Source organism: Macrobrachium nipponense, chromosome 34 (assembly GCF_015104395.2).
Source record: "Macrobrachium nipponense isolate FS-2020 chromosome 34, ASM1510439v2, whole genome shotgun sequence".
NCBI lineage: Eukaryota > Metazoa > Arthropoda > Malacostraca > Decapoda > Palaemonidae > Macrobrachium > Macrobrachium nipponense.
Genome location: NC_061095.1, coordinates 39082562 through 39093876, shown reverse-complemented (window position 1 = coordinate 39093876; position 11315 = coordinate 39082562).

Below are 11315 nucleotides of genomic sequence, written 5' to 3'. Positions count from 1 at the left end.
TATGGTAAGTTCTATCGCAGCACGACAAGACTCAACAAAAATAGTACAATTTATATTTGAACGATTTCGTCTCCATTTTGTTGAAAGTGGTCTGTCTGTCATGGTAAGCTCGTCTACTTGTATCATCCAACCACGGCTAGTCCTTTATCTTGAATTTGATGACCTTTCTACAGACATTCCTTAATAAAATAGCCATCAGACTTTCATTTAACTTCTTGGGATCAGGAGCTAATATAGCATCTGAAATATTAAACGCCTGACAAGCTTCAATAATGCAATGCTAATTGGCTCTAGATTTCAGCCCGACCTATTTTATTTTTTTTTAATGGTGTCATTAGGAATATTTTGATTGATAGATATGTCCATTTCAATGGCGCAATGATCAGAGGTGCCTATATATTCATAGACCTTGGACTTGACAATACCTGGAACATTTGTGAATATGAGGTCTAATCTATCAAAAGAAATGTGATTGGGCCCTCTATCAGTTGTACAAACTCGGAGGATACACAAAATTGAAGCCCAAGCAGGCTTTGTTAATCTGTGTAATTTTAATTTAGCCACTCACTGGGTTTGCATCACAATTTACACAAATAACAAATAAACTGTTTGAATCCTATGACAGAGCCATAATTAGTACTTTGTAAGAGATAGCCATATTTAGAATCGTCGATATTTGGATTGCGGTAAATAGCAAATGCATAAGCACTGTAGAAGTTACTGAAAAATTTAAAACAAAGATCATGGTAAGTAAACTCCACATTTTCCCGACGATAAATAGGTCGTCCGGACTTTGTTAGATGATAAATAAAGTCAGGGACATCAAACTCTGAAATTGAAAGTTCAATCGTTGACTTGTTCCTACTGACAAGTCTCGGATAAAAACATGAAATCATAATTACGGGCAAAACTCTGGATATCAAGAAAGTTCGACCCAAAGCCCCGGATATTTGAATAAAATACTGTTCAATTTTTATCACTGTATTGAGTAATAGGTTCAAAAGAATTAAAATAATCAAAATAAAATAAGTAGCAAAACTAATAAATATACTCAAAATAATAGTAACATTGTAAAAGTCAACAGAATAGTAAACAATATTATCAAAACAACAATATATACATTATTTACAAGGGTTCTGTCGAAAGTATAAATACACACGACTATATTCCATTGAAGAAAGGACCAAAGCAAGTGGTCGATAAGGTGGGGCCGGTGAACCCTGCAAGGTAAATATGAAATCAGCAACTGGGGAAGGAAGTTCAGGGGGGATTTATAAATTGTAAAACGCTCAGAAAGAAAAAGATTAGGTAAATATAAAGGTACTCTACTGATAATCCAGGAAACGACCTTTTGCTTTCTCTTCAGACTGTTTTGTACACTCACAAAAAATAAGTTAAATAGAATAGAATAAAAACAGGAAAGTAGAAAAGATAGGATAAATACCTGATTATACCCTCAGGTATGGGAACTCAAACCCCAGACACTGGAAGTCCAAGTAACCATATCTTAAAAGGGTTTCTTACCAAGGCTAAAGGGTCCTTTCTGCATGCTGATTTGATTTCAAAACGTCTTCTTCCTTAACTTGTGTGGCCAGGGACGTCACACCCTTAAGTGAATGTTGCTAAAAATCATAGTGGTATCCATACAGCTCTATTAGATTTATTTTAGCTATTATTTTTGAAAATTGGAAACAAAATCACTCCATTGTACCTTTTTGTTATGAACATTGTTTATATAATTCTTATAATATGAATGAGGAAATATATTCCCCTCTGTAAACAGACCTCTCTCTCTCTCTCTCTCTCTCTCTCTCTCTCTCTCTCTCTCTCTCTCTCTCTCTCTCTCTCTCTCTCTCTCTTTCTCTCTCTCTCTCTCTCAAGAAAGATTGTAATTTATGAGACACTTGACTACATCCAACGCAAGGGGTGGGCGTCAAAATAAAAAAATGAGAGAAAAAAATATGAAGATAATTTATAGATCTCTGTTCTATTTTGCAACATAACAGACTGTCAATGACAATGTGTATGAATAATAAGAAATAAGAAACTACAGGTACTTACATTTTTTAAAGCATGTATATAATTTATAACGGTCACCTTTTCTCGCATGGAATAAGACATTCATTCTGTATTATAACTTTTGTTATAATACAAAATATGACGTTCGAATTTTTTTCTTTTTCTGAGACCAAAGAAGTGACTCATTTTCATTCCTCTACCCCTCTGCTCCTTTCCCCATTTTTCAATATTTGCCACGATAACAGGTAGAGGGTATCGGAAATCAAGATTTCTTTTTCAATCTCTATTCTAAATTCTAGTCGTCTGTATAAAAGGTCTCTTATATCGATGATATTGATTTTGAGTGGTTTTTCGATATTCTACGGGGAAATAACGATCTCTTTTGCCCTGTCGGCATTCAAACTATAGTCAGACTCTCTCACTACTAACCTCCATATAATGGAGATACTATATATTACCTTCATTGCTGACGGCATTGGTACTAAACGAAGGTGAAAAGAATTTTAGAGAAGAACAGGGGTGGTTGTAGTCTACAGTTGGTTGCACTCTGCCGTGAGCAATCCTTGCCACTGTAGTCAGGAGGTTTTTCCTATGTATTATGTGATATTTTTTTCCTTTTTTGTTACCAAACATTGTTTTGAAAAGGCACAGAACGTTTACAGACTTTTCTACCCCACTCAGATTTATTTGTTTCCAGAAAGTGCATGTTATGATACATATATAAAATCATAATTCTTCACTTATCTAAAATTAATCATTCACTTTATCTTCTTTTGGTGCAGGTAGGATCAAACCAATGGGAAAATAAAGTTAGCAGATGTTCTTTTCAGGTGTAATAGGCCTTATTCTAGGAGGAAGAACGTTAGAAAGAACAATAAAACCTTATTAACCAGTCTAACTATAGTTTGAACCCATCCTGAATATGCGTGCTGCAGCTCCACACATCAATGGCTATTGATGTGTAGAGCTGCAGAACCATTTTCTTGTTTCTGTATTTGATCTGCCTCTTTATGTAACCCACTAGTTTACTGTGCCTTCTTTTCTGCTTTTATGCACTGTTTTGTGGATTTTAAATCCTTGGCAAGAATGACTCCAAGGTCCCCCTCTTTTTCTACACTATTTATGTCATTCCTAAGCAGCTTGTAGCTGGTATGAGGGTTGTTAGTTCCTATTTGTAACACTTTACACTTATCTACGTTAAAAGGCATTTGCGATTTTTTTTACCACTCTTCTTTTCATTAGATCATTTCTTAAACTTTCCACTGCATCTGGGTCTGCTAGTTTGGTGTCATCTGCAAATTTGGCTATCCTGCTAGTTAAGCTTACATCAATGTCATTAATGTAAATAAAGAAAAAGGACAGAATCCTGGGAAACTACGCTTGTTACATCTGCCCTTTCTGATTCTTTGCCATTTAATGCGACTCTGTTTTTTATAAGTTAGTCAGTCTTTGACCAAGTCTGCTGTTTCTCCTACAGTTTCTAAAGCTCTAACTTTTGTCATCAGTTTCTTGTGTGGGACTTTGTCAAAGGCCTTTTTGAAATCTAAGTATAGTATATCTAATGCTCTACTATTGTCATGAATACCAAGCATGTTATGAAAAAACTCCAAGAGGTTTGATAGGCAGGATCTGTTTTGTCTGAAACCGTGTTGGCTGTTTAACAGTAAGTTGTTTCTATCTACGTGATCCACAATTTGATCTGCAATTATGGACTCCAAAATCTTGCAGACATCCGACGATAGGCAGATTGGTCTATAATTTCCCGGCTCTTCTCTTGGACCTTTTTTGTAAACTGGGGGCACATCTCCTTGTTTCCATTTTTTTGGTGCCTTTCTTTGTTCAGCACTTTTCCTTTAGTTTATGTAGGTGAAGAACGATGTCCTCTTTTAGCTCTTTAACTTCTCTTGGATGAATCACATCTGGGCCAGGGGATTTGAACTTGTTGAGTTTGTCTATTTTGTTTTTAATGTCCTCTTCTGTAAATATTATTTTGTCCAGTGGTTCTGCCCCTTCATGTTTAATAGCAGGTTCCGGTATTGAGGTAGTCTTCAGTTGTGAATACACTAGTATAAAACCTATTCACTAACTCTGCCTTTTCTGTCTGAGTTCACCAGGTTACCTCTTTTGTCCCTTAGGGGACCTATGCTATTTCTTATTGGTTTCCTACTATTAACATGCACAAAGAATTCTTTTGGATTTTCTTTACAGACTGATGCAACTTTCTTATCCTCATTTATCTTTGCATTTCTTACTAATTTGTCCACCAATCTATAGAGTTCTTTATGCCTGCTTGTTTTTACTGGTGTTGGGTGTCGGTTCATTGATTTGTGTAATCTGTCTCTTTCTCTTATTGTATTTTTAATTTCTCTGTTGAACCACTTACGCTGAGGGTTGCCATTTGTTAGTATTTGCCTTAATGGTATACATCTAGAGCGTTTTTCTGTGTATTCCTCATGAAGGCTTCCCCATGTGCTTTCGTCATACTCTAGATTTTTAACGTACTCCTTTAGCTTTTTTAGGTCTTGTCGACGTTAGTCTAATCTCATTAATATCTTCTTCTCTTTTTCATGTTGAGCATTAATTTGAAATGAGATCATTTTATGTTCACTTTTTCCTAGATTTGCACCTGCTGAAAGGTAGGACACTAAATTATCTTCTGTTGATAGAACGATGTCTAGTATGTTGTTTCCACTGGTAGGTTTGTCAACCCATTGGTGGAGGAATTCATTTTTTACAAAATCTAAAAGTCTCTTTCCTTCTATGTTTGATGCAGAGGTCATCGTGTCCCAATGTAATGCTGCATTGAAATCTCAAATTATTATGCAAAGTTTGTTATTACCTCTTGTTCTAGTTAGTAGTGCATACAGCTCCTCATTGGACATTTGTGATTGGTGGGGAGGTCTGTACACTAGTATTAGTTATCTTCCCCCCTAGGCTGTTTATGTTAATGCCAATCACTTCTTGCATGGTTGTAATTTTACACTCTATTGGACTGAGGTGGTCCCTTACATATAACATAACACCTCCACCTTTTTTTATTGAGTCTATCTTTTTTTAACAATTTATATCCAGCTTTCTGGTAAGCTCCTACGAAGTCTGTTGTTGCCTTGCTCCGGATTGATTGTGCATTAAACTGCACTACTCTGAGGGGCTTTTCTATCTTCTCTTTTGTCCTCATTGACTCTATTAGTTTCCCTTACTGTCACTGTTGCCTGCAGTGCTACTACTAACCAACTTCTGGGAGCTTGAAAGTTCAGTTCATTGAGATGTTTCAAAAGGTTTTCGTTGAGGTTTCCTATTAGTTTTGCTCCTTCCAAATTCAAGTAAGTTCCATCTCTGTTATATAGTTTTTTAATCCCTATAAATCTATCCCAAAAGTTTACAAACCTAACACCTTTTTCTTGGCATATTAGTTTCAGTCAGTCATTGATTCCAATTGCCTTGCTAAGGGAGTAATGGCTTACATTGGTTCTGTTCAAAAGTCCTATAAGAATGCCATTATCAGTTTTCTCTCGGATGTCCGCTACAATTTTAGTCGGGTTGGCTATAAGACCTTCTGTCTGGCCCGTTCCTCAGTCTTTTAGAAACAAGTCATTTCCTCCTCCCTGCACTATGACTACACTTTTTCTATTATTTACCTTGATTTTTTACTGCCTCGGCTATCTTCTTTGCTCCTGCACTGGGGTAAGAATTAACTTTTCTCGTAATTCTATTTTTGGCCACAAAATTTAAGCCCTGCCCTTTTACTAACGAGTCTCCGATTAAGCTTGTTTCCTCTTCTACTTCTGAGAGCACAGCAAATCTATTTGTTGTGTTGATTCCTTTTGGGGGACAATTGCGTTTTCTGGCTGCTATCACTCTTCTACCAGCATCTCTCTTGAATTCATAAATTTTATTATTGTAAGCTTCTTTCTTTGTACCTATTCTAGTGCTTGTTTCTCTTTCGCTTCTGGTTCTGGTCTTGAGCAATTGCTTTCTAATCTCCATTGTACTCTCTCCGTTTTCTACTATGTCGTTGTTCAATTCCTGTTTTTCTTTCTTAAGATTTGTAACTTCTATTCGTAGGTCTCCAATTTCCTTTTCCATTCTGTCCTCTCTTCTCTTGCTTTCGAGTTTGTCCTTTGTCAACTCCTTTAGTTACTTTGCTACTTCTACTTCCCTCCTGTTCTTGTTGACAGGAGAAACAGACACTGATACTACATAGCTTTGATGCACATGCCTCTTTGTAGTCTATGCACGACTTATTATCACTGCATTTCGCACATGTGTGCTTTAATTTTTACTTTACTTGAATCATCTTTGTTTGTCTCTTTGTTTCAATATTCCTACCTGTGCTTGTAATTCAGTATTCTTTCTAATGTGACCAGATGAAAATGAAAAAGGCTTGGGGGGGCGGTTTGAGTACCCCCACCACCGCCACATCCACTTATTCATGGACAGTTTTCCATAGTTCGTCGCCAGGATACCTTCTATCGCTGCCACAATAACATATGGTCTCCCTGTTGTTAGATGATCCCAAACGTGTCGCAGCTCCCAAATGAGCAACAAAATTAGTCTAAACAAATGATTTTTCGCCAGGAGTGAACAGCAGCATCCCTTAAATTACTAAACTTCCAACAGCCATGAACGGCCAGAATCTTATGATCTGAATGCTTCTCCTCCAACCATGAAAATCCCCAAGGAATGGCCACACCAGCAGGCCCCATGGGTAGGAAGTTCTACAATCAATGTCACAGAAGCTCTTCTGGGTTTATTTTAGTTGGCTAGGACTCCAACAAGGCACAAAAGCTCCGCAACCTCAGAGCAATTTAGCCATCACTCACAGGGTAGTATTACATGAAGGAGTGTGCCTAACGGGGCACAATTGCCACACTCCATTTCTGCATCCCCAGTTGCCCCAGGATCCCTCCAGTCCTGGTCTTTGAAAACCTGCAAGCATCTGCCCTGCTTTATTTAAATAGGTTCCAAAGCCTCTGTTCTGATGCATGAGGTAGCTGTCAGCTCCTTACTCTAATCTTATGTCTAAGTTTTATATATACATTTTTTAAAGCTTTTTTTTTATAAAAGATGTACAAGTAAGAAATCTTAGCAGTCACAAGGTGAAATGAATCAGAGAGAGAGGGAGTGGGATGGCGAGGTGGTAGAAATGCGGTTTGAACGGGAGTAAAGCAGAAGGTTTAAAAGAGGTCGCAGCTCGGGGCTGAAGGGACGCTGCAAAAAACACTCAAGTATTGCCTACTGTGTACCGCAAGAGGTGCACTGCAGACATTACTCCTCCTACAGAGAGAGAGAGAAAGAGCGAGAGAGAGAAAAAGAGAACTAGAGAGAGAGAGAGAGAGAGAGAGTATCATGAAGCAGGTTTAACGAAGTGTGGATTGAAATTATCAAAGATAGCCAATGTTTTTTATGCGGAGTTACAGGAACTTTGAGGTCTATTGTGAACATATGAACTCGCTAAACATTAACCAAGTTTTTCTTTATATGCTTATATTCAGCTTGCTTTTTTGTCCGTTTGTTATTTGTCTTAGTCAAATCTTGTAATTCAATGTTCGACCTGTTCTCTTCGTCCAGTGGACTAGAAATCTTGTATGGTTACTCAATTCTGATGACAATACAACCTTACATGGTCAATAAGTCAGCAGTGACCTTTAGTGACCTTACAGTGACCTCTCCCAGTATCTCAGGATTTGTATAAAAGTCTTTTGATTTTTCACACTTTCTATGACACGAGATCAAATATCTACGGATTTGTTAAACCTTTGGCTCACAGGATATCAATTTCGTTGGCTACAATCATAAATCGGTTATAATTTCTGTCAAAACTAAAAAGTAAAAAAATTAGAAAAAAAATTATAAAAGTTTTTTTAAACATGTTTTCATTAAAATGCACTAGAAAGTAAAAAATAGAAAAAAATTCTAAAAAAGTTTAATTAAACATGTTTTTATCAAAATGCACTAGAAAGTTAAAGATAAAATCTTAGGAACCCCAGGATTTTCTTAAAACCAATCTTGGAGGAAAATACTACATACAACGGACACAAAAATATCTCTTTTTCTTGTAATGTTTCCTTTCATGTTTGGTGCCAACGCTTTTATTTTTGTAGACATGATTAATTGTAAGAAAATCCCTGCGTGTCTCAAAAGATTTAGTTTTCACTTTTTAGTGCATTTTAATAAAAGCGTGATTAATCTTTTAAAATAAAATGCTATCATTAAAGCAATATAAAGGAATACAGCGCAAATATTGACGAAAGATAGAAAGTTAAAGTAAATCATTAGGATGTGCGTGTGTGTGTGTGTAAGAATACTACCAATGTAGGCCCTGTGTGTCATGAAAGATGACTAAAAGGACAGCTGCTGCCTTGCAGCCTTACTTTTTCAGTAAAAGGCTAGGTCCAGCGCCAGTAACCTTTTTAGTAAACGGCTAGGCTCAAAGCCAATAACTATGGTTGATGACAGAAAGGCAAGCGGTCGTAAAAACCCTTTTGCCAAATATTAAACCATGCCTGATGCTGTAAGGAATATGAATGCAGATAGGGCGTCCCCTGTAACCAACGCTCGTCAGAATCCCCCTATTGGCATGATAAATGGGCGAGGGGTACCGCAGGGTTTACGACTGCGGCCAAAGAACATAGTGAAAGAGTGGAAGATAACAGCAGGATGGTTGATGTGCTGGAGACGAGAAGAATAGATATCTTGTGAGTGCCGGAGACTTGGTGGAAGGGGAGTGGAACAATAGAGATAGGAAATGGGTATAGGCTCTATTACAGCAGATCACGAGAGGGAAGAAATGGAGTTGGAATTGTAGTAAGTAACAGCTGGAAGGGAAAAGTGGTAGAAGTAAAGAGAGAAAATTATATGCTTTTAAAAATTTTAATAATAATAGGGGAGAAAGTAATAAATATGATATCCTCATATGGTCCAAGAGCAAGAGAAAGAATTATTTAGACAGGAAGTGAGGGTACCATTAGAACAGTGAAAGAGGAGGAGAAACTAATAATAGGAGCTGATATGAATGGTAGGGTGGGAAAGAGAAGATATGGGTATGAGGAGGCACATGAAGGTCATGGGTTTGAAATAGAAATGAAGATGGGGATTATATATTGGAGATGACTCAGAGTTTTGAATTGGCATGTATGAATACATGGTGCCAGAAGTTGGATAGGTACTTGAAAGTGGACGAGTGCAAAGCCAAACAGATTACATCCTGGTTAGAGGAGCCAACAAAAGCAAAGTGACGAAATGCAAAGTAATCCTGGGAGAAGTATGTGTTGAACAACATAGGATGGTTTTGATGGATTTGAAAATGAGAGGTACGAGCCTCAAGAGGAGAAAGAGGAGATCTGGAATTAAAGTTTCTGTTCATAAAGGAGAAAAGGGGGAGCAATTTAGGAGGACTGTGAGAGAGAGATGGCTGGAGGGGGGAATATAGAATTCGGACAGGGTAGGTTGGAAGAACCAGCTGATATGGAGTGTCGAAAGGAGAAAAGTAGTGGTGAATGGAGAGGTGCAAGCATCGATTAAAAGAAAATCAAAAGCATTTAATGACTGTAAAGTAAGACATGCACACGTTGCAGAAGAATAGTACAGAGAAGAGGAAAGAGATGTGAGGAGGGTAGGTATGGCTATTGGAAGAGCGACAGAGCAGTTGAATGAAAAACTGGGAACAAGAAAAGAAGAAGAAATGGATATCTATAAAATTTCAAATTTGAGAAAAAGTGCGAGACCGGATGTGGGTAAAATGTGAGTTATCAAGGTTAGAACGGAAATATATTGTATATGGAGGAAGACATTATTAAGGGATGGCGAGAGTATTTTGAACAACAAGCAAAAGGAAGATTCATGGAATGTGGTAACTACAGGGGAATTAAACTAACAGACCATCGATTGAAAGTTTTAGAGATGATACTGGATAAGAGATTAAGAGAGTTTGTCAAGATCGGGACACAGCAGTATGGATTCATGAGAGGAAGAGGGATGGTGGATGCCATCTTCAAGTAAGACGGCTACAGGAAAAGACAAAGGATGGAAATTAGGAACTCTATTGTGCATAAGTAGACCTAGAGAAAGCATGCAATAGAGTCCCAAGAGGAGTGATGTTTTGGTGTTTGAGGAAGAGGTAAATCCAAGAAAAGTTGGTAAGTCTGGTTGCGATGCCATATCAAAGCATGAGCACAAAAGTAATAACAGTAGCTGGGGAAACAGAAAACTTTGATGTTAGTGTTGGATTATACAAGAAGTCAGCATTAAGCCCCTTTTTGTTTGTGCTGGTCTTGAATATGTTAAATGAAGAGATCAGGAAGGAAGACATGTGAGCGTTGTTGTACGCCAATGATCTGATGATTATTGCCGAGAATAAGGAAGACCTACAAAGAAGGGTTATAGAGGGGTGGCTTAAAGGTGAATGTCAGTAAATCAGAGGTTTTGGTGATCAATAGGGAAGATACAGGCAGAACAGTAATACAAGAAAGAAGAGGCTCAATTATAATACAGGTGGAAAAGTTTAAATACTTAGAATCTTCTTCATGCCAAGAGGGAGGGTTTAAGAAAAAAGTTAACCTTATGATAAAAGCTGTGTGGGGGGGAGTGGAGAGAGGTAGCAGGAGTAGTAAGTGATAATTTTAGTGTTCTTGGTACCTTTAGGGAAGAGTCATTATTGAGAATCTCTGAGTCGATATAAATACTTTTAAAGAAACCATATCTCAACCTTGACAATTCATCTTATCCCTTGCTTTTAATATAAATCAATCAATCATTTGTAGTGTAAACCTTCCATCTCTGTCTTTCCCACCAATTTGTTTTAAGTATACTGTTGTAATTGATTTTTTTTGGTTTTGTTTTGAGTATGCTGTTGCAATTTTTAAAGATTTTAACCTTTATCTAATTGTTGCTACTTTTACTCACCTTTGTCAGCCAATAATTACATAATCTTTTAACTACTATTCAAATACTGTAATGTCTCTTTTAGGCTTGAAAATGTTGTTATGAAGAAACAACGAAACACGTCGCAAATAATATGCGATGTCTCTTAGCCTACGCTCTTCTTTTCCTACTGGAATTGAAATTTCCAAAACATCTATCTATTTTCACTATATATATATATATATATATATATATATATATATATATATATATATATATATATATATATATATATATATATTACATTATATATATATATATATATATATATATATATATATATATATATATATATATATATATATATATTACTATCTATCTATCTATCTATATATATATATATATATATATATATATATATATATATATATATA